The sequence below is a fragment of the Myotis yumanensis genome, unplaced genomic scaffold (assembly GCF_028538775.1).
Source record: "Myotis yumanensis isolate MYYU_CA2020_CCGP unplaced genomic scaffold, mMyoYum1.0.hap1 SCAF_8, whole genome shotgun sequence".
NCBI lineage: Eukaryota > Metazoa > Chordata > Mammalia > Chiroptera > Vespertilionidae > Myotis > Myotis yumanensis.
The window spans coordinates 8,695,409-8,719,346 of NW_027223759.1; the positions used below are offsets into that span (position 1 = coordinate 8,695,409).

At 45.8% G+C, this 23,938-nt stretch overlaps 1 protein-coding gene across 3 annotated transcripts in view; it reads left to right on the forward strand.

Annotated features, from left to right (window-relative positions):
• Positions 1-1,940: 1,940 nt before the first annotated feature.
• Positions 1,941-23,938, forward strand: part of SPATS2L (spermatogenesis associated serine rich 2 like) — a 151,023-nt gene continuing 129,025 nt past the window's right edge. Inside the window, exon 1 of one of the 3 annotated variants that reach the window (XM_070421783.1) lies at positions 1,941-1,960. The gene's annotated coding sequence lies outside the window, so the exon portion shown is untranslated. Of the gene's footprint in view, positions 1,961-2,309; positions 2,404-2,589; positions 2,714-23,938 lie in introns of those variants that run through there. The other 2 variants (XM_070421782.1, XM_070421785.1) reach the window with 2 other exon arrangements.

The window sequence follows — 23,938 nt, forward strand, 5'->3', positions numbered from 1 at the left end:
GTGTCCTCCTGACACGCCAAGGTAGTGAGTTCAATCCCTCGTCAGGGCACATAAAAGAACCAACTAATGAATGCATAAATAATTGGAACAATGAATCGATGTTTCTCTCTCTCCTTTGTTTCTCTCTAAAAAAAAAATCGATCAATAAAATAATACCTATATAGAAATATTAAAATATATAAATTAATATTTTGTTTTCTTAAAAAGACCCTCACTTTTCTATTTAGTTTTGAAAAGAGTAAAAAGAGATTTGTGGATTATAATAATAGAGAATCATTTTGAACAATAGAATCACACTACCATTAAACAGATAGCCTCCTGATCAAAATTTCAAGTAATGTAAGTTTTCAAATAAATGTTCAATATCTGATGCCAACAACAATACATACCCTCTCCCTCAGAAACAGAAATTTTCATTTTTTTCCAGAGTAAATTAAACAAAAAAAGATTTGTTTGATTTGAAACTCACTGTCTATAAAACTATCAAAAGTCTGATTTTTTTGTTTTTTTTTTCTGGCTAGGTCCCTTAGCTAACTCTTGAAAGCTATAATGATTTCTTTTAGTAACTTTGTAATTGTCCTTGCATGGGGTAGGCCTCCATTCCTAATAGAGAATTAGTTTTAGTCCAGTTTGTGGGACAATGGTTACTACTACATCCCTATTCTCTCTATTTTTTCATCAATGGAATGCTTTAACATTTTTGCTCTCAACACACATACCAGTTATTCTTATGTATAGTACCCACTAACTGGGAAATAGCCTTCAGATATAAAAGCCACATGTGTGAGTTCCAGAAAACTCTTTCTTCCTTGTGGTCATGTTTCTTTCAGACTTGACGAAGAAGCCAGTTAGATTTGGAGTCCTGGGAAGATTGTGAAGTTGTAGAAGAAAGAAATGAAAACTGAGTTCAATGTTATTTCCAAAAGCCTTCTTAGGAAAGCAATAATTTATTCTTTATTTTGGAATTCTAACTATGGAGCGAGCCCAAAAAAGCTAAAATTATTTTGCCAGAGAACCTAAAAAGCATATCAAATTTTAAGTCAAATTGTTGCAAATTACCTTTTCCACCTAAACTTAATAAGCAATAGGATGGTGTTTATCCTTTATATTTATATGTTACATTGCTTCTAGAAAGCACATTTTCCTATCTGCAGCCTCAGCAGAGCTAGACATGTAGGTTCAAATCCTCCCTCCACCATTTACTAGCTGTTATTTAACCTCTTCATGCCTCCGTTTCTTTATCTATGGAAACGAACAACAACAACAAAAAGGATTGTTTGAAGTATTAAATCAAGTTAGTACTTATAAAGCACTTACAAATGCTCGTGAAATAAATCATAGGACCCATATACCCATCCAAGTATAACAAGAACCACCAGCACAAGTCACGTAAGAAAATCTATTCCTTGCCTTTCAGCCTCTCTCTTTCTTATTATGGCTGTGCTTTGCTAACTGGGGCACATTATGTTAGCAGATCTGAACTTTGCCAGAAAGGTGTTTGTATTTTATTTCAAATTATGATTCTCGCACATCTGGTGATATATAGACCATTCCGCCGTGCTGCTCAGGAGCCCCTCAGAGTCCGGGGCGTGAGACGCATAACCAACTCTGGTCTGATATTTGCAAGGGGCTTTGACGTCCAAAGAGCCGCCGAGACACCGTTATTGGTATTCCGGAAAAGGGAGGCAACGAAGCCATCCTTTCAATAAAAATAAACTGAACTGGAGAGCTGCCTGGGAAGAGTGCGTTATCCAAAGTACTTCCATCATGAGTAACGATTGAGAAACGGCCTCTCCGCTCCCAACTGCTTCCTCCCAGGCAGCACCCCACCCGATGCCCAGGTGCCAATCGGGACCTCGGTGATCGCACACGGTCAGAGCCACCACTTTCCAGAAGCTCGGCGTGCACTGGCAGCGAAAGAGGGGGGGCCGGGACGCCCCGGGCTGGCGGGGTTTCTAAGGTGGGACCCCAGCCCAGGACTTTCCCGCGCCTGGTTCTTCGGGTCCCTTCGGAACCCGCTCTCTTTGTTTACGTTTGGCGCCTGGCTCAGCACCGGAGAGCATTGCAACCTCCCCAAAGGGGCAGCATCTCGCCTCTGTCCACGGGGCGGGGGGCAAAGTTCGCGCTCCCGGGTGTGGGGGTGCCTCTCCTGCAACACGTGTCGGCGGTGACCGAATCACTAACAGAGGCGGCGGCCGGGGGGACGGCGAGCTGGCTGGTGCGGGGCAAGCGAGCAAAGTGTGGCAGCGATCCTTCTGGAAAGTGGGTGGGAGAGGAGCTGGGAGGGCGCGGGAGGGACGGGATCGGTGTCAGAACGTGCGTGCGAACGGATGCAAACCCGAGAGGCGTGAGCGGCGCCGGGTGCGAGCCGAGCGGGGGGCGCCGCGGGGGAGTGCGCGCCGGGTGAGTGACACGGGGCGGGCGGGCCGGGGGCGGGGGCGCCGGCGGGGGGCGGAGAGCCGGGCGCGGCGGGCCGGCCGAGTGGTGTAGCGAAGGCATCCGCCGGGGCCGAGCAGGCTGCGCCCTCCGCCGCGAGCGCCGGCAGCTGGGCGAGCTCGGGACAGCGCGCGGCCCAGCCAGCGGCTCCCTCCCGCCCGCCCTCCTCCCGCGCCGCAGGGGCCGCCACCTCCACGGAGCCACCCCCGCGACCGCGTCCCCGATCCCGGTCCCGGGTTCCTGGTCCGGGACGGAGTGCCCGGCGATCGGCAGAGAGGTAAGCGCGGGGCGCCTGGCCACCGCCTCCGGGATTCCCTCCCCACCCGCCGGGCCCGAGCCCGGATGCGGGACGGAGGACGGGCGCGGCGGGGCCTGCGCGGCGGGACGGGGGCTCGGTCCGGGTCGCACGTTCGGCAGCCCGAGCCGCCCGGCTCCCGCCGCCTCCGGGGCGCTGGGTGTGGCCCTGCTCGGCGCCGACGCCGGCGGGCGGCGCGGACCGGACGCGGAGGTCGCCGTCCTTCCTTTCTCCCGCCCCGCACGGCGCGATCTAGCGGGCGAGGAGAGGAGCCGGGCGCCCCGCACCCCTGCGCGCCCTGGGAGAGCTGGTGGCCGCCGCGCTCCGACGTGGACCCGCCCGCCCCGGATCTGAATCGGCCGCGGTCCCCGCTCTGCCCGCCCCGCGCGAGCGCCCCCTGCCACTGGCCGAGCGGAGTGCCACCCATCCCGGCCCCGCTCGCTGCCAGCCAGGAGCTGCCCGCCCCCGGGGACCACCCTGCCCGCGACCGGGGCCCCGCGCCCCTGGACACCGGTGGGAGCGGGATGTGGCGGCCCCCGTGCCCGCGGACTCGCCGCGTTTGCAGGCGGGGGGACAGAGGGGGCGCCGAGCGCCCGGCCGCGGGACGAAGCGGTGGTGCCGCGGTGTCCGGGCGGGTGGACCGGAGTCCGCAGGCGGCGGCCGAGCTCGGGACTGTGCAGAGGACGCAGTCCCGGGACAGCGGCCGTTTCCCGGGGCAGGAGGGTCCGCCCCGCTCTCCGCACCCTCCTGCCCGCTCGCGCTCCGCTCGGTGTTAGTCTCACTGCACCCGCAGGAGAGGACGGGCTGAGCCTGGACCGGGATGCGACCGAAGCCTTGCATCTTCCCGAGCGGAGGTCCCTGTTCTTGGGGGCTGGTGTGTGTGTGTGTTCGTGAACTTCCCAAGCTTTCAGCTCCCAGCATTGCTGGTGTCAGTGGCTGCGAGGGCTTGGGGACCTGACCCTGTCCTGATTCTTTATGTACAGTATTTCCTTTGAGGAGATGACAGACTCTGTGGCTTGAGAACTGGTGAACTTCAAACACAGCCCATCTCCACATAAAATGTTGTGGAACCGCTCCGCTTGCTTACTTGCAATGTTAAAAAGTGTATTAGAAACTTTTACTCGTCCCTTCGCAAGTAAGAAAAAAAAAACGGCTCTGAAATTGTAGAACCAATGCAGAGGGAGAGGCTGGGTGCCAGCATTTGAAAGAGGAAGGTCGTGTCACCTTTACGACAGCGTTTTAGTTCGTCTTACAGGAATGATTCATTGCCGTTCTGATGGATTATGTTTTCTAGACAGAAAGCTGATTGCAATATGGCAGGAGGGAAAAAAAGGATAGGAAGTCAGAAATTGCTTCATTAAGAAAAAGAATAAGTAACAAATTCGGTTATTTTGAAAGATGCACTGAAAATAAAGACTTAAGTTGCTTTTTGGGTAACGTATGTCATTGGCCTTAGACAGTTGTATTACTTCACCAGCCAGCAGTGTGTTGTGTGGATGGGGGCAGTTTTAGCAAGTGACTGCAGTGTTTAAAAATACCTGTGTCTGATCATATTTGTTGGATCTTTAACTGGGGGGAAAAATCAACTTTGGGAATGATTTTCTATTTGGATAAGGCATTCATTGCCGCAGTCTCTAATTAGAGTTTTGGATTAAACTCAAGCTTTGTTAAAACCTATTTTATGGAGCAGCAGAACAGAAAGCATGTAAAATTCTGTATCTTTGTGGCTTTAAACACACACACACACACACACACACACACACACACACACACACAAACTAGACTAGCCCCAAAGATAATTTGCATAAAACATGCAATCACTTGAATGCAGAGAATATTTAAGAGGATAGTAAAAACTCAACATCTGGGAAAGGAGCATATTAATTGCCAATTTTCTTTCTTTCTGTAATCCTTGCCTCTGAAAATATTAAATGATTTTCTAGGAATCAACTTCGTTTCATATACTTACTTGGACAGGCAGAGGGATCAAGACTCCTTTTGTATTCATTTTGTTTAAGGGGGGCCCCTAATAGAAGTCCTGTAATCGGTCTGTGAGCCCACTGATTTTCAGGTGGCCATTGTGGGTATAGTATCCCTGGGCTCGGGAGCTGCTTTGCCATCTCTGTAATGGTCAGGGAAGGAAAATGCTTGGGCCACATCACTGCAGTCTTTGAAGCACTGCCAATCACAAGCAGCTCATAGGTCACTTTTGCTGTGCAAATAGGAATACTTCTCCGTCAGAAGTTAATCTTGAGATATGGCTCATTTTGGGTGCTAAGTGTTATCAGTATCTCAGTTTCTGATCATAGAATTGTGCTGTGATTAGCCATGAATATTCATGGATGGCTTTTTGTGTTGAAGGCGCGCGCGTAGGTGGTCTTCATTCTACTACCTTTGCACAATTTTAATCAGCATCTTAGGAGGTGAGCCGGGGCAGGAACTTCTGGTTTTGTTTGATAAAATGGGAGACCCTGAGATTGCTTATGGTAAGATCTGAGCTATCACCACCTGTCTCGCCGAATAAGAATGGGGTGGGTTCTGTGCACATTAAACAGATTCTGCCTGCTCGCTGTTCCATAGTACTTCTTTCCTGCTCATCTTCTGTAGACCTGCTACTATTATTTGACTGTGACAACTGCATCATAAGACTGCTGTAATTTTTGTACGCAGAACAGTCGCTTTTATAAACATGACACAGGACCTGAGGGCAGAAACATAATGTGACAGAGTGATGGAGTCTGTTTATTGATCTCTACATGATTGTGCGTAATTCAGCTAATCAATTCCTGCCATCACTGTTCTGCCTTGCCGTGTAATCACACAATTAAAATAGGATTTTCATGATACAAACAGTTAATGACCCAGTACACATAATGATAGAAGAAAAACAAACCTTTCTTTCTCTTCCCCTTTTGGAAGTAGTCTGCTGTGAAGGTGTTAGTTCCTTGACACATCAAAATGGCTATTTTGGAGTTGCGATGCTTGTTATGTAAATAGGCCATATGTTGAATTGCTACAGAACTTAATGCGTTCAGTGTTGTGGCACTGGACAGGATCCACTAAGTACCACATCTAAGAAAAATAATCGATTTCTCTCTCTTTATATCATTCCCATTACCTTTGTTTAATAGTATCTATACTAATAAAAGCCTTGGGGCGATCAGCCAGCAGGGGAGGGCAGTTGGGGGTGATCAGGCCAGCAGGGGAGCAGATAGGCATCAATCAGGCTGGCAGGGGAGCAGTTAGGAGCCAGTGGTCCCGGATTGTGAGAGTGATGTCTGGCTGCCGATTCAGGGATCAGGCCTAAACCGGCAGTCAGACATCCCTTGAGGGGTCCCAGATTGGAGAGGGTGCAGGCCGGGCTGAGGGACAGCCCCCCCCCCCCCCGCATGAATTTCGTGCACCAGGCCACTAGTTTCTAATAAGAAATTCTTAATTGTGATGGTGTCATCTGCCTTTGCATCATACAAATCTTTAGTGCTGACACAACTACTATCCGTGTTCATTTATGCGCCCATTTAACAGACTTTTCCTAAGTGGATGCCCTGCTGTCAGGTTAAAGGCCTCCTGCCTGATAACAAACTGTTCATGTTCTTTGCTAAACCTTTTCCTTGCACAGCGAAAAGACTTTCCTTTTCTTGATAGTCTTAGCATTCTCTTCATCACCCAGACTGGAGACCTAGGAACCACCCTGACTGCACTCTCCGGTTCCCTCAGTAAAACGCTGCATCAGGTCCTGTTAACTCTTCCTTTGTAACGCTTCCATGGAGCCAGCCCCCCCCCCCGCCCCCCCCGCCCCCCCCCGCCCCCCCCCGCCCCCCCCCCCGCCCCCCCCCCGCCCCCCCCCCCCCCCCCCCCCCCCCCCCCCCCCGTCCTCTGTATTCTCACCTTCCCCGGATAGCCAGGCCCTCAGCACCCCTGTGCTCTCGGGTGATTGTAGTCTCTCTGTAATTGAGTCTGCTCCCTTCTGCACACTTCCGTCACATGGACCTCCCTGAAACTCTTCTCTAAGAATTGTCTCATAGGAAGGCTGTGTTGAAGTCAGGTTTTTCTGATTCTAAAGTGCTCTTTCTATAGTTAAAATCTTTCCATGCCCTGCCCCCTAAGTTGCCTTTGACGTAAAGTCTAATCCCTCAACCTGTTTTAATGTGCCTCATGGTCTTGCCCAAATTTAACTTACTTCTCTCCAACATGAACCTTTACTCCTACTAACTGGATATCACTGGCCTTCAAAGGTGACTTTGTACCCTTTTGTTCATGATCTACATTTTGGGGGTTTTTTTGTTTATTGATTTGAGAGAGAGGAGGGAGGGAGGGAAAGAGAGAGAGAGAGAGAGAGAGAGAGACTAGTTGTCCCACTTATTTATGCATTCATTGGTTGATTCTTGTATGTGCCCTGACTGGAGATGGAACTCAAAACCATGGTGCATTGGGATGATGCTCTAACCAACTGATCTACCTGGTACAGTCCATGATTTACCTTTTAGAATGTCTTTCCTTTTTCCTTTGACCTAACCACAGTCTTTAAATTCAAGTCCACCTGTCCATGTTACCCTCATCTGTTTCTTTCTCTTCTGCCCTTTTGTCTGCATCGTTCCTTTAGACCAGTGGTTCTCAACCTTCTGGCCCTTTAAATTCCGTTCCTCATGTAGTGACCCAACCATAAAATTATTTTCGTTGCTACTTCATAACTGTAGTGTTGCTACTGTTGTGAATCGTAATGTAAATATCTGATATGCAGGATGGCCTTAGGCGACCCCTGTGAAAGGGTCGTTCGACCGCCAAAGGGGTCGCGACCCACAGGTTGAGAACCGCTGCTTTAGACCATCAGGCCCTCTCTTATACTATTGTGTTCGTGATTTTTTCTTTCCTAACTAGATTGCAAGTTCCTTGAGGGCACTGATGTACCTTGTGCGCTATCCTTGAATCGTTTACAGGCCCTTTGGCATAGCACTGGACAACCAGAAGGGGATTTTTTTTTATGATGGGATTTAATATTGTGTACTGCTCCCAATTGTGTCCCCAGAGCCTACGGAACACCTAGCTTGACACCTAGTCCTGACCTTCATAAATATTTGTTAACATAGAAATTAATGTTGACATTGGGTCACAGGGACAGACAGGCATTTGAAGGAGGCATTTGTCAAGGAGATTTTCCCATTTTTCTTCAGTGGTTCTAATCAGCCTCTTTACTCGTCAGCTGTGAGGATTCAGAGGCCTGGCATTTTCCAGAGTGGAGATGATGATGGAGGCTGGCAGGTGTGAGTTAGGATTAAGGAGGTTATCATTATTTTAAGGTGAGTGATGGGTCCCATTAGTGAGCAAAAATAAAGGCATGCAGGCTGTGCCAGTATTTTATACATAAAACAATTTAGACTAGAGTTATCAATTGTATAAAAGTTCAGCTAATCGGCCCTAAAATCCTAGACTTTATCAACTGGGTTGCCCAATCTTTTCATTTAAAAGCTGCCTTGTAACGTTAAAAATAAATTTATCTGGGGATCCATCTGGGGATGAAAGTTGAGGTAGGGAAGAGATGCCACACCCCTGCTATTGTGTTGAGGACAAAACCCAAATCTTTAAACTTTTAATAAGACTTACGTAACTGTTTCTGCCAGGAAGGAGTTTGTAGTCAAGAAGGAGAAAAAACATGTACCCTAGAAACAAGGGTCTAAGAGAGCTCCGAAGGGAAAAGTTCCTCCTTCTGGTGGGGGGCAGGAGCCTGCTAAAGTGTCATCATTGTTTGAGCTGATTATTAAAGGGGTTGGGGTAAGACTTCATAGCTGTTATTGGAAATACAGGGGCATGGGAATGGGGGAGGGGGGACAGTGCCGGGCAGGCATTGCAGGGTTTTTAACTCTACCCTAGGTCGTATGCCAGGGCTCTCCTGGGCGTTGGTGGTCTGCGGGGTTCGATAATGAAACTTGAAGGATATAGTGACACCTGCAATAACTACTTCCGGTGCCAAGTGCTGAACTGACCGTGACATAAAGCGCAAAATAAGTCTTGTAAGCAGTGTAAGCAGTGCATTCCTGGGTTGCATCCAACTTGCTTATAATGCTCAGAAAGGCGTCCTGCATTATAGAAACACCACTGAAGGCTGAACTCTCCAGGTGATGTAAAGAGGGAATGTCTGCCCGATTGTGCTCCCAAGTGGACAGCCATATAGACACTGCCCAGTGCACCTAGCAGAGCTCAGTAAATGGGCAAACATAGTGTTATATATAGAACCCTAGTGAGTCGGTAGAACTACCCCCATGGATTGTGAAACGAGGACCGATGGTATGTTTCAGAGAGACAGATTTGGGGTCAGTGGAAGGGAAGTAGTCCTGTGATGGACTGCACTATCTCATTAGATGGTAAGCCTGCCATGACTGAGTGCATTCAAGCATAGGCTAAACCACAGGCAGTGTCTCCTTTAAATGCATGCATGACCTCCTTTCTTCCTCAAAGTAGTGCTTTGAAGTACTTATGCTGATTACTCCCGGCTCGCTGAAGAGCAATACTGAAGCCTAGGAGGTTGAGGAAGTTGTAGAGCAGGTGCCAAGCCCAGGCAGTCTGAGGGCAGGGGCTGAGTAGGTACTGGATGAAGAAAGGATGCAAACATCGAATGGCCGGTAGGATTTTCAAGGGCCCTTCCTAACAGGATTGATTCTGAAGTTCTTATGGATCCAGGCGCTAATTGTTGCAAAGCCCGCATTCATGATCCACACACCCAATTCCTGCAAATCAGAACATAGTGCCTACAATTATCATCATCTAGTTCACACTTATTGGTCATCTCATTTAAACCTCACATGATCTTGCAAGGTAGGGATTATGTGCCTTTTTAAGAAGAGCACACAAGCTCAGGGAAGTCACGTGGCTTGATCGAATCAGCAGAGCTGAGAAGTGGCAGATGAACCTGTTTGGTGTCTGACCCCCACCCCCAGCTTTCTTCTTACCCTACCCTGTGAGGTAATGCTTGGTGACATTGAGAATATTTACCCATCAGTTCAGCACTGGACACCAACCAATCAGAGAGGCCACTCGCTATAAACAACCATGGTGGCTCTCCGGGGTGATGACTGTCACCTGAGGTGACGTTTAGGTGAAGTCAGTCCAAAGGTGTGTGAAAGGCTTGGTAATATTCCAAGAACTATTAAAGAAAAAGCATGCCTTCATGTGCAATTATATTTCATCTATATTTCTACACAAGGAAAATTTTGCAATGTTAATGTTATATCTTCCTTAGAAATGACCAGATCTTCCCCACTCCTTTTCTTTCCTGTACCTTCTTCCAACCTGGGGCTGGTCTCTCTGGACGCCATCCCCTCTTGCTTCCTCAGGGATCTGGCTTCTTTATCTTCCTTGTCTTCAGGGTCTCAACCAACCCTTTCTCTCAGTGCATGAGCATGTGTAAGTCCTCATTTTTCTCAAAACAGAAGACAAGACAAACAAAATCCCCTTGGCTCCTTCTCTGTCTGCATGGTTATGTTCCATCCCATTCCTGGCCTCAGAAGGCAGCTCCTTGAAAGATAAGTCCTCATGCAATACCGGCTCCTCCCACCTACTCATTCTCTCCAACCCTCCACAATCCTGCCCTTTCATAATGGCCAACTCTGTCCTTCAAACCGCCAGATCTGTCGTCCAGGATTCTCCTCTAATTCTTGACCTGTGCTGGTGTTAATGACCTCTCTCTGCCCCTTGGAACTTTGCCCATCTGTTTTCTGAGACATTCCTCTCTCTTTGTTTTTCCCTGTTGCCCAGTGTTCTGTATCAGTGCTCTGTGGGTTCCTTTCCTCCTCCCAAACCTCAGCATCCTCTAGAGCAGTGATGGCGAACCTATGAACTCATTTTTTTGGTTGATTTTTCTTTGTTAAATGGCATTTAAATATATAAAGTAAATATAAAAAATATAAGTCTTTGTTTTACTATGGTTGCAAATATCAAAAAATTTCTATATGTGACACGGCACCAGAGTTAAGTTAGGGTTTTTCAAAATGCTGACACGCCCCTTCAGCCCTCTGTTCGCTCTCCACATTTGCCTTGGGGCAACTCACCTGTTTCCTTCTGCTACCACCTATATGCCATTGATTCCTTAATCAACCTTGAACTCTTCTGACCTCTGCTCCAGGTTCAAAACTCCACTTCCACAAGCAGCATATTTTTTGTGTTCTCTTAATCAATGAAACCTACTTCACCAAGTTTAAAATCTGGGAGTTGCCCTAGATTCCTTGTGCTTCCTCAATCCCTACGTTTTACTGATCCCCAAACCCCGTGGAAGCTATCTTTTCTAACTGTCTTGCACCTGCCCTCGCCTCTCTAGAGCATTGCCACCATCACTGCTGTGGCTCATGCCCTCGTCACTCCTCTTGCGGATCACTGCAGTTGCCTGGGAGCTGGTCTCTCTGCCTTCTGCCTGGCCTGCCTCCACTCCACTCCCCACACCGCTGCCTTTCTAAAAGGCAAATGTAATCACGACTCTGCTGCTTGAAACCCTCCAGCAGAGTCAGTGCTGCTCCGGGATAAAATCAGAGCTCTCCAGCCTGGAACAAAAGCTCCTTGTGATCTGGGCTCTCCCTCCAGGTGTGTATTACAGTCTCCTCTGATGGTCCTGGTCCCCACTGTCGGCCCCTGCCTATGTCATCCCCACTACAGAGCAGGAGTCATTCCAGGGGAGAAATGAGAGGAGGGGTGGGAGCATGGGACTGACCAGTACCACAGCCACCAGCTGGATCTGGCCAGTGAGCCCTTGAAGTACGTCTAGTCCACATCGAGATAGGCTGCAAACGTCAGATGCACCATCGGTTCAAAGACTTCATAGAAAAAAGAGAATGTAACATCTCACTAACAAATTTTAATATAGATTAAAGGTTGAAACCGTAATATCTTGGATAGAGTGAGTTAAATAAAATGCATTATCAGAATTAACTTCACATGTTTCTTTTACCTTTTTAACGTGACTGCTAGGATATTATAAATTGCCTGTGTGGCTCACACTCAAGCCCCACTGGACAGCATCGCTATAGGACATCTCCTCATTCTCAGGAGAGGCTTCCTGCGAGAGCCAGCCCAGGAGCCCTCTGGGGTCAGCCCTACAGGCATAGAGAGGCAGCAGTCACCCCGTCTCTTCAATCCAGAGGTACAAAGTGCTTCAGAGCAGATTCAGAATCGGAGAGACGGATTGTGCCAGCGCCAGGCAGGAGAATTACAGGCAACGCTCACAGTGCTGAAGTCGCGATGAAAGCACAACTGTCTCCCAGCCACTGTCAGGAGTGGGAAGCAGGGATCCTCGTGTGCTAGAGGGAGCATTTGAGACCGACAGGAGGAGCAGGGAAGGACAAGTGGAGTCACAGCCCATGGGAGCTTCCCAACCCTGAGGCACCAGGCGGGATGCTGAGAGCCACGCCTGTGTCTCCGAGCCCTCCAGCCTGCCATTGACCCTTCCCAGTGGCTAAGTCCCGGCTCCCCCGCTGTCCAGCTGTAGGATCCTGAGCAAGCCAATGAATCGATGGGTCTTAAGCCTCAATAATATGCACATCCCATGGCCACTGTGTGTCAAACAAAACGCCATGCCCAACATCTGGCCCATGCCCTACAGAAGCGCAGCATGCCTCCAGATCTTGAGGACGGCAATCTGGCAGCCGTGAGCCCCTGAGGCTTTGAGGACAGGCGTATGGGCCTTCAGAAAGGCCCTGAAGCTCTGCCTACAAGATACGCAGAGTTTCAGGTTTTCACAGTGGAAAAGCCGACCGGTGATCGGGAAGCAGAGCTTAGCGTTTGGAGCAGGAGCCAGGAACGTGGCAGTGAGGGGAAGAAGCCATGACCATCAGGAGAGAGGCTGACAGGATCAGGTTCCAGGGAAGGCGCTCTCCTGAGAGTTTGCACGCTGTGTCCTGTTGAACCCTTCGCTTCTGAGTGGTTTTGTTTCTTTGCTTTTACCTACTAGGCATTAGTAAGAGATTCTGTTAAGGGGAAAGATTCTGTGCTCAAAATAAAAGGATGAAAGTCACCCATCTATAGAAACGGCCTGCGAAAGTGGGGGCCACCCTGCTGGGATTATTTCTCCCCCACTTGCAGGATCTGGGAGCGGTTTAGGCCCTATTCAGGTGCCTCACAGCTTCCTTAGTGACTGTCCATCCTGCTGACCGTGCAGCTTGCCTGGCCAGACAATTGACCTAGGAAGCCATAGCAGCCTCATCCTCGGGTAACCAAATCTTCCCTTTGTCTCCCACATTCCCAAGTCCCTGCTTCGAGTTCTTGCATAGCAATCCCAAATGGCTTGGGGTGAGTGTGCCATCACGTATCTCCACGCCTCCCTGGACGGTAGTCTTGCCTCTGAGCTGCAAGGCCTGCCCCTCCCTGCTACTCCCTGCCAGGCTTCTTTAGGATCCTTCAGGCCTCCAGCAACGGGCAGGAAACTCTGTTCGTTTAATCATTGGTTTCATAGCTTGCCTGGATGCTGGCTGGTCCCTGGTTCCAGGTCCCTAACACCAAACACTGCTCACTAATTGGCACCTCTGTCGGTCTGGAGGTCCCATTTGTACCATATGTGCAGCTTGGGAAGAAAAGGGAAGGCACAGGTAGGGCTGGGTTTTTCTAAATTGTGATACAGCTGCTGCTTTGTCTCCTGTGGGCAGGCCAGTCTTCCGTGTGCATAAGAAAGGCAGCTGCCTCGACGAGGTGATTTCAGAATCTGCACCACTCAAAAGGGCGCTTCAGATGTCAGCGCTTCCACTTTCCTGCTCTCTGATATGGGAAAGCGTATATTATGACAACCCCGGGCTTTTTCCTAAGACCAGTACGGTTTAGAAGAAAAGGAAGACACATTTGGTCCTTGAATGCCCTGGTTTTGATTCATGTAATTGGCTGGCTCGATGAACTTGAGCAAATGATTTAATTAAGAAACCTCAGTTTTTTCATGTATGGCGTGGGACTGATACCTATTTGTTTTGTTATGGTTTTATGACTAAATAAAACAGGATAGAAAGTGCCCAGCAGCAGGGCCTAAACTGCAAATGCTATAAAAGTGGTAACTTAGGTCCTTGGAATGAATAATTGTAGATCCTTCCCTGCGACTGGGAAGGAAGAAAAGAAGAAATCTGGGTCGACAGGCCCAGGTTTTACCCATCCAAGGGCACAAAAGGAGCAGAAGGAAGTTGCCTTCACATTTTGCTTGAGGCCAGCCTTGCCTGGTGGTTTGCATTTGTGGAAATATTCACCTGGGATTGTGAATACAGCAGGAAGCCATGGAAAAAAAGGCATGTTTACATCTTCTGCCAGGAAAATGTAAGAATAAACAAAGCAACTTTTTGAATCTCTGAATAGTCAGGTACACCGGCCATCAAAATAAACTTTTATTTCTATGCTTTGCTGACAAATGACAAATAAAGGACGGCACTCAAATACCCTGAAAGGAAGACTCAGACACAAATTAGGTACCAGGGACAGATTTCACACTTATTTTGCCGGAGCCATTCTTTCTGTAACTGGGTGTTTGGGAAGTTCTTTTGTTGTAGCTTTTGTTGCTTACAGGAGGGGGGAGAAAGCTGTAGTGTACTGAGGAAGAATGGTTTTGATTGGAGGCAATATTGTTCTCAGTGTGGGCTGACTTTCATATATTACAGTGATTGCTAATACATAACTGAGAAAACCCATTTATTGAAGTGCCATTCAGTGGTGAGATGGTCGGATCTGCCACTCTGCCACTGCTGATCAACGAGGGTTTTTTATGGAAATGTGGGCTGTGTCGTTGAATTTGTAAAGGGGAAAGTGGAGGCTGTTATGCTGGCTACGTGACTGCCAGTGTCCTGGCCTAGAGGGTCTTTGTCCTTCCTCAGGCGTTCCCTCTGGGAAGGGTGAGTGGTGGCCTGGATTCAGTACATGGGTTGACTCCCCCACTGTGATACCATGGCCTTAGCGTAGTGCCATATTGAAATTGTGAGCACGCAAGGAGAAAGTGTAAATCTCCTGCCTCCAAAATTAAAAATAAAAGCTTATTTAGTGCCGGTTTGTGGCATTGAATATATAAACTCAGTTATTGTTCTGGTAGTCCCAGAGCAAGAACTCTTTCAGCTATAATGGATGATATCAACTAAAGTTACCATGACAACATGAATTTATCATTTCTAAACTTTGGTAGAATTTGACTCCTGGTCTCCTCTGGATTGCATTTAAATGTAGTTATTTCTCCTTTATTAAGGCCAGGCATATTTAGATATTGCTAACATAAATGTACTGGGAAGTACATAAACCTTCAGGGAAGTTTCTGATGTGAAGTTAGAAGCATAGACTGTGGGCATTGGACAAGGGTAGTGGATGCTGGGGGTCTAAGATTCCCCCAAATGCAGTGTCCAAGTCAGCCAGCTGCCATTTGTTTTTTGTTTGTTTGTTTTTATCTTTATTGTTGAGAGAATTACAAATGTCTCCCCCCCTTTTCCCCTTTGCCCCCAGCCAGGTGCCATTTGAAGCGTGCCAGGGACGAGGAGTTCACGATCTTGTGATGCCAAGGAATTTTGCTGACAGAGCCTGCAGGGCTCCTAGACCTTAAGCCCCTTTAGATATGGTTGGGCCAATACTCACTAACAAGCACAGGAAGACAATAATATTGACACCTGCCTCCCTGAGCTCCCCCACTTGTCTCCCGTCACCCTTTGGGGTGCCACAGAATAGACACGGACCTTCTGTGTGGCGGCTCTTCACATATTCCATCATAGCTATGGTATTTCCTACCATATGTGGCCCCAGGTCTTTCCACAGGTTCCCTAGCCTGTTAACACTCCTCCGGGCCCCCGCCATTCTGCCTGTGCCATTTACAAATGAGGCAGCTTGCCCAGACGGCGTGGCTCAGTGATTGAGCATCAACCTGTGAACCAGAAGATCCCTGGTCACTGCACATGCCTGGGTTGCGGGCTCATTCCCCAGTAGGGGCGTGCAGGAGGCAGCTGATCAATGATTCGCTCTCATCATTGATATTTCTATCTCTCTCCCTCTCCCTTCCTCACTGAAATCAATAAAAATATATTCTAAAAGATAAATAAAAGTGAGGCCGCTCGAACAGAACACCCTACTCCTGAGTTCCCCGAGGGGTAGAAACGCAGAGCTGCTGTTGACTGCCTTGTGCAGGCCCCCTTCTTTGTTAAAATATATTTTATTGATTTTTTACAGAGAGGAAGGGAGAGAGATAGAGAGTCAGAAACATCGATGAGAGAGAAATATCGACCAGCTGCCTCCTGCACATCTCCTACTGGGGATGTGCCCACAACCCAGGTACATGCCCTTGACCGGAATCGAACCTGGGACCTTTCAGTCCGCAGGCCAACGCTCTATCCACTGAGCCAAACCGGTTCTGGCTAGGCCCCCTTCTTTTATTAATCTAGTCAAGTACTGTGTTGGCCTCCGTTCTAAATCAGGGAGAGTTCATTGTTAGTTTATATCTATAAAGTCAAATAAAACCTCCCAAGTCTTTTTCCTACCAACTGCTGCAAAGCCAAGTGTTCCTTCTCCTGTCCGTGTGCAGTTACTGCGTGAACCTTATCCTTGTTCCATTTTTGTCTCTTTTTGTAGAATTTTTAAATTCTCATTAAAAAATCCAACCCGTTAGTGGTACTTCTTTCACTTGTCAATTACACCTTTGAGAATGGTACTTTCTCTGTCATTGACAAAATGTTGGTCACAACACAAGCCAAAGATAGATAGAGGGAGAGCCCTTTGACCTTCTGGAGACCCCTGACACCCACCTGTGGATTTTGGTAGCTTTTTAACTAGCTGGGTCATCTTTGACTTGTGCTTATTTTCCTGCCCCAGGTTGCCTAAGAGTCAGGAAAGAGTTAGTCAGATGCTTAGTAAAGCTGTCATTGTTGATCCACTTATTGCCAGTCTCGACCCTCGCCTATGAAGTGAAATGAGATTCATTTGGAGCCACTGTTAGAATGCATTCATTTTTCTTTTGACAAATTTACTAAAAAGCTTATCCAAACAACCTTATTTTCAATTTATGTAAAAATAATTTGATGAAATAAATTCATACCTTGCCTATCATTCCAGTTCCTATGAACTTGTTTGGTTCAAAGGAACTGCCTTTTGGCCCATCATTCCGTTCTTTGTGGAGTCATTGCTGTGAAATGACTCGGTGGTGTGACAGGAGATCACTCCTCAGGTGTCACTCCGGCACATCATTATCTTCAAACTCCTGGGAGCGACTGCCTGCGATCAAGCAGAGGCAGGTCCAGACAGTGCGCAGGTCTCTGCAAACAGCTCTGACAGCATCGCTACATGGTCATGACGGAGCATGCGCTGAGGGCAGTGTCCCTGATGGTGCGTACTCTCTCTACATGGAGACTTATATGTTACTTGAGAAGGGTTATTTTCCCCCTTCACACAAACACTTTGGCTTTTTATGTTAATACTAGGAGCCCAGTGCACAAAATTCGTGCATGGGTAGGGTCCCTAGCGGCTGCCGGCTGGGGCCTTCCTTTGTTCCGTGCCGCCCCCTGGTGGTTAGCGCATCATAGCAAGCAATCGAACTCCCAGTCGGTCGAACTCCTCAGGGGACACTTTGCATATTAGGCGCATATATATATATATCAAATGTCTGTCAGATATCCATATGGTGGTGTCTGTACTTATTCATGTACAAATTAGTCTTTTTTTTTTTTTTTACTTTGGACTCAATGGAAAAAATAACTTAAAGGAATAATAGCACTGAGAAACCCAAATCTACCATAAATCAAAGGATAAACTGTCACAAGTACTCTCTCACATTTCCTTTTTTGAAAAACATTTTTTCTAGTTGTGAAAACAATGCACACTCATTGAATTTGGAAAATATACTGAAATGGATAAAAATTATTAAAAATTAGCTAAAATTTCACCACCCAGAGACTGTCATTGTTGGCCTCTGTCATTTATTACTTCCAGATATGCATGTGTGTGTTGTAGGTATGCGTGTATGTGTACATTTGCGTGTGTTTAAATAGCCTTATGGTGGACCCAGATGTCTGTACTGAAGAGTCCATGTCACGTAGTAGTTAAACATGCTTTGTAATCAGACACTCTGAGATTCCAGTCCTGGCTGTGCTACTTATGCAGTGACTGTAAATCGCGATGATGAAGACTTCAGTTTCTATTTCTGTAAAATGGGGATAATAATATGCATCTAATAAGTTTGTTGTAAGAATTAGTAAGATAATGCATGCAAAGTATCTAGCATGCTGCATAGCTCATAGTAAATGCTCAGCAAATGTGAGCTGTTATTATTATATAGGTTTTCTTGTCTGTTTTCCTCACTTAAACTTTAGGGTAGCAATTTCCCTTGTCATAAAATACATTTGAAAAATATTCGGAATGACTGCATATAGTTCAATATATGAATATACCTTAATGTAATCATTTCTCTATGCTTAGACCATTTCCAATTCCTTGCTATCATAAAGAGCACCACCGCTAATATCCTCTACATTATTTGGGTGCACAGACAACAGATTCAAAATGAAATACTAATAGCATTTCATAGAGAGGCAGAAAAAGAATAACAATTCTTTAGTGTCTACTAATGTACCAGGGTACACGGCAGGTTTCTTTACAGCAGAATTCTCACTGGACTCTTCCATGGCTCTGCTTAGGTGCATCTGTTACCCCCATTTTTCAGATGAAAAGCTCTGAGGGGCGATAAGTAGCTTGCCAGGGTCATGGAGATAACAGTGGTGGAAATGGTATTTGACCAGCTGTCTGATTTCAAAGCTTACGCGTTTCCATGCTGGCATGCAGTCCATGCCTATCTTTTTCAAGGCTGGAGGAATGAATAGTGACCATTGTGCATTTTACAAAATGTCACTCGGTGCCACGTAAAAGATAGGACACTTGGCTGGAACTCTTGGCTTGCTCCGTTAGTACCTTTTGTGTGCGTATGTTCTTATATGTTTTGGAATCGAGCCTCATTAACATAAGGTGTTAACCAAAGGAAATAAAACATGATGAAAGCAAACCTCAGGGAAGAAAATATTTATTTATTCAATCATACAAAGTCATCTTTGTTTAGTTGTATGGACTAAGCCAGAATTACTTACCTCACTAGGAATAGAGAATTTCACATAGATCAATGTAGGAATTAAACAGTAATGAGAGCCGGAGTACATTAAGGCGGTCAAAAGGAATTCTAAGTTTCACTACTTGCATGTGAGGGTTGAAAGGGAAAATCTTTAGTCTTGGCTATCAGATGATACACCAGCGAAGAGCTGTAATAATTGCTATAGGTCTAAGTATAGGTATAGGGAAGACATAAAGTGTACGGGGAGGAACCCCTAAAGAATTACTTGGTGAACTGTCAGGTTGTCTTTAAAAAGTCAGCCGTTTGAAACATTTATCTTGGCAGCTCTCAAGGCTGGTAATGTGGCAATCAATTTTGTAGGAAAAATGCATAATTAACATGAAGATGATGGTATAGGTATTGCCAGTCAGTAGCTAACAGTTTCTCAGAACAAAGGAACGATTGAAGGTGTCTTTTAATAGGGTAATCCTGGTTTGTCATTTTGTAGGTCTCAGTTCTTAGTAAAAATAAAAGAGAAAAAAAAACCTAATGTGTAAGATTTCAGATCCAAGAGGTACTAACCAACCGCTGTCTCATCAAGAAAGCTATCTTTGGTTTTTGAGTTCTTGAATTTTTATAGCCCTTGAGCTTACCCATTCTTGTCTTTGGATTGTTCTCGTTTTCTTCCGTTATTTTAGTTCTTGCCAGGGAGGGACAGTGTCATTCGAGCCTTCCTAAGAAGGCGTGGGATCTTGATAGAACATGACGGCCACCTGGACCTGTGGAGGGTATGTCCCGCCAACTTTTGCAGGTGGGAAGGACACACCAAGTTCCATTCGGGCTGTCTGTACAACTCGTGCGTAGCTAGACCTGTGAGCAGAGACTTGGATATGAACCTGCAGACTGGATTCAAGACGTGGCTCCGTGCTTAGTCTAATGCTGGGCAGTGCTGTGCTATCTCTGAGCCTGGCTCCCTCAGCCCTCACATGGAGATAATGATGAATGCAGTCAAAGGTCATATGGGGGATTAAATGTAGTGAGCAAACTACTTGGCTAACTCAGAAGTGCTCTTATGATTAGTTTCCCAGTTATTAATTAACTAGAGGCCCAGTGCACGAAATTCGTGCACTGGTAGGGTCCCTAGCGGTTACCTGCTGACTGCAGGTCGAGTACTCCCTCTCTTCCCCTGGCCACCTGCTGCCACCACAGCTGGCCAGGGCCTCTCTCCCTTCCCCCGGCCGGTTCCACCCCCTAGTCAAACTCCCAGATGAACTTTCGGTCGAGGGGACAATTTGCATACTATGCTTTTATTATATAGGATGGTCACTGGTTATCCCTCTTGAGGAGAAGCGATTTACCATTTAAAATATTTTCAAATGAATAATGGGGATATTAGTAAAATATACACTGAGTTGCCAGATTATTATGACCACCCCATCAGTACTTCATTGGGCCCCCTTATGCCTTCAATACTGCGGCGATTCTTCTTGGCATTGACTCCACGAGATGTTGAAAGGTGATGTGAGGAATCTGACACCATGCCTGATGAATAGCACTGTCCAGTTCTGTGAGATCTGATGGTTGTGGAACCAGCTGCCTGATGGTTCTTTTAACTTTGTCCCACAAATGCTCAATTGGATTGAGATCTGGTGATTGTGGGGGCCACCTAAGCAAGGTAAAGTCTCCCTCATGTTCTTGAAACCACTCCTGCACAATATGAGCACTGTGGCATGGTGCATTGTCTTGTTGGAAGAAGCCATCTCCATTGGGATATGCCATCAACATGATAGGATGAACTTGATCAGCAACAATACTTAGGTATGTTGTGCTATTCAGATGTTGTTCCACATGAATTAAAGGGCTCAAATCATGCTAGGAAAACATGCCCCAAACCATAACACTGCCCCTACCTGCTTGAAGGGTTGTACTCATGCATGTGGGGTGCATGCTTTCATGCTGTTTCCGCCAAATTCTCACTCTGCCATCTACATGATGCAACTGGAAACGTGATTCATCGGACCACATGATTTTTTTCCAATGCTCGACTGTCCAATCCTTGTGTTCCTGTGCGAATTGGAGACATTTTATCTTGGTAACTGCAGACAGCAAAGGTGTTCGAACAGGCCTTCGGCTTCCATATCCCATATGATGCAGTGTATGGCTAATTTGCCTACAAATGTCAGGTGGTCATAATAATCTGGCCACTTAGTGTGTATGTGTATAAATAAATAAAGGAGAACATTACATACCTTTGTTAGAAAGCAAGATATGTTTCTAGAGTTGGGAGAAGGGAGATGTTAAGTATGTAGTGATTTTTGTCTTTTGCTGCACATTTTACAATAAATTGTACTACATAAAATCTATACCAATATTCATTTATGTAGCAAATCTCTTCATAAAGAAAATTCCCGTTAATCTGTGATTTGGGCAACATCATTAGAACACAATTCCAATACAGAAGACTGGACAATCCCTTGGAGTGAGCTAAATGAGATTTGACCTATATATCAAGCTTTTCATGGTTTTGATATTTTTCATTTCCACATGTCAACAAATACCTGGCTTGATATTAAAGCCAGGTAAATCAATATTTCTTGCTGTAATCAAGGTACAGCAACCAATATCCAAGGGCAACATATCCCCCACAGCCATATTCTGTTGAGTACAGAGATTTATCACAAACCTCACTGATTGAACTACCCTTGGATGAGTAGGATGAAAATATCAACATAGCCACCATGAAAAAAGAAAAGCCAGAGAATCTATAATCTTGTCCTCCCCCCTCATTTAAGCAATATCATAATTTATTCTGCCCACTTTAATCATAAGGAATGACGATATGGAAAAGATCTTGATTGTGGTAGCTGTGGGTCTGCTTTAACCCTTCTCCCAACTCCCATCCAACCAGAAGATGTCTGAATATAGAGCAGTATAGTAGCAGGTACCAGTGAATCCAAGTGTCTCAGACTGTAGGAATATAATAATTGTGATGACTAGGAGAATGGGATGGAGCAAATTACTTCTTACTCTTTTTCTGAACTTTTAACTCTTAGAAGATTTTTGTTAAAAACTCATTCGCTTCTATAAACAAATGGCCTGAAGCATCTATATATATAAAAGCCTAAGCAACCGAACGACTGGTCGACCGGTTGCTATGACACGCACTGACCACTGTGGAGCAGATGCTCAATGCAGGAGCTGCCTCCTGGTGGTCAGTGCACTCCCACAGTGTAAGCACTGCTCAGCTGACCAATGGGTGCCAGATGCAGTGCTCACAGCTGGTGGTGTGAGCCTCTTACAATCTGGACTGACTGGGTGTGAGCCTGCAGCAGGTGCAGCAGGGCTGGAATGAGTGGGAGCGGCAGGCAGGAGCAGCAGTCCAGCATCCCCTGAGGAGGTCCTTGATTACGAAAGGGTGCAGGTCAGGCTGAGGGACCTCACTGGTGCATGAATCCATGCACCGGGCCTCTAGTCAATTTGTAAACACCAATGAATTTATTTACTGTTATCAAAGAAGCCTAACTTCTCTTCCCCGTGTACTATGAATAGAAGAGTGATTGTCATTTATTGGGCCCCTACTCTGTGCTAAGCACTAACAGTATCTCATCTGTAATAGGTGAAATGTTGCTTCAAGGGATGCGTCATTATTTCCCTTTCATGTGCAACCCAGGCTGCTGAGCAACTTATGTGACATAAGTTGCTAGAAAGGGTACAGGCTGGGATTTGAGCCCAAGCTTGTCTGATTCCAGCGCCTTTTCACTTTTTACATCAGGTGATTTTCCATAATATATCATAAGATTGAAAAAGCAATTGTTTCAAATTGTTAAAGTAGCACATGATTATTATAGGAAGTTAGGGAAGCAGATAAAATTATAAAGAAGAAAAGGATCACCCATAATTTTTCACCCCAAAGATCATCACTATTAAAATTTTGATTATTTTCTTTCTAGGCGTAAGCAAGCTATGATTTATATATCCAAGGAGTATTGTTCCTCAGATTTGTCATCTTTGAAGTTTATGCATGTGCTCCAATAATGTTGCCATTGCTTAAAACATTTTTGGAATTCCTTTCAGAGTAATTTAGGAACCAAATTTTCTATAGACTCCTATCCACAGGGTGCTTCGATAGAGACATTATGTCCATTACCTGATTACCTATCAAAATAATACATTTTTATATCTTCTACCACTTTGTGCCTTCTAAAGTTATATGCTGCCAATATTTAACCATCTGTAAAGAATATCATCATTGCCTCTCTAAGAGCATAAACATACTGTGCTGATTTTTATTGTGTTAGCAGATGCCACTTTCTCCCATGTCAAAGATTGATGGACATTTTGGGATATGTTGAAAAGTCTTTATTAAAAATTAAATCTATACATGTTTAATATCTCATCTGACAACTTGTGTGTTATTTATGACATTGCCAACACAATATTTGCCTTTTGTAGTTCATAATATCAGAAAATTTTGTTTTTCAAAAGTTTGAAAAGCATATTTTAAAATCAATTTCTCGTTAATGGAAGTATTATACTCACTGAATTAGTCTCCTCTAAGGAGTATCTATGGAAGCAAATATATCTAAGTGTGATGAATTGATCTTTAAATAAAGTTAGTAGCATCTTGTGTTGAAGTAAATGTTTCTCAAAGGGGCAGTATGTGTGTACTCACACATACATGAAGAGAGATTGCTATCAAAATAGCCAGTGGCATACTTCATTAAGGTTGAGAAAATCAACTAGTTATCTGCCAGCTGAGTTCTCATCTCTGAGTTGTTGAATACAACACTGTTACTTTAGAAAACAAATCCAGCCCTCTACCCAAGCATCTCACCGGTTGTCTGTTTCTGGCTTGTTTTCCACATTCTTTTTTTAAAAAACATTTATTGTTGAGATTATTACAGATGTCCCTCTTTTTTCCCACCATAGCTCCCCTCCACCCAGCTCCTGCCCTGCCGCAGGCCCTCTCCACCCTATTGTCTGTGTCCATAGGTAATGCATACATGCATATAAGATCTTTGTCTAGTCTCTTCCCACACCCTCTTCCCTCTGAGAATCATCAGTCTGTTCCATTTTCATGCCTCTGATTCTATTCCATTCACCAGTTTATTCCATTCATCAGATTTTTTATTCGTTTGATTTTTAGATTCAGTTGATGATAAATATGTATTTGTTGCAACTTTGTTGTTCATATTTTT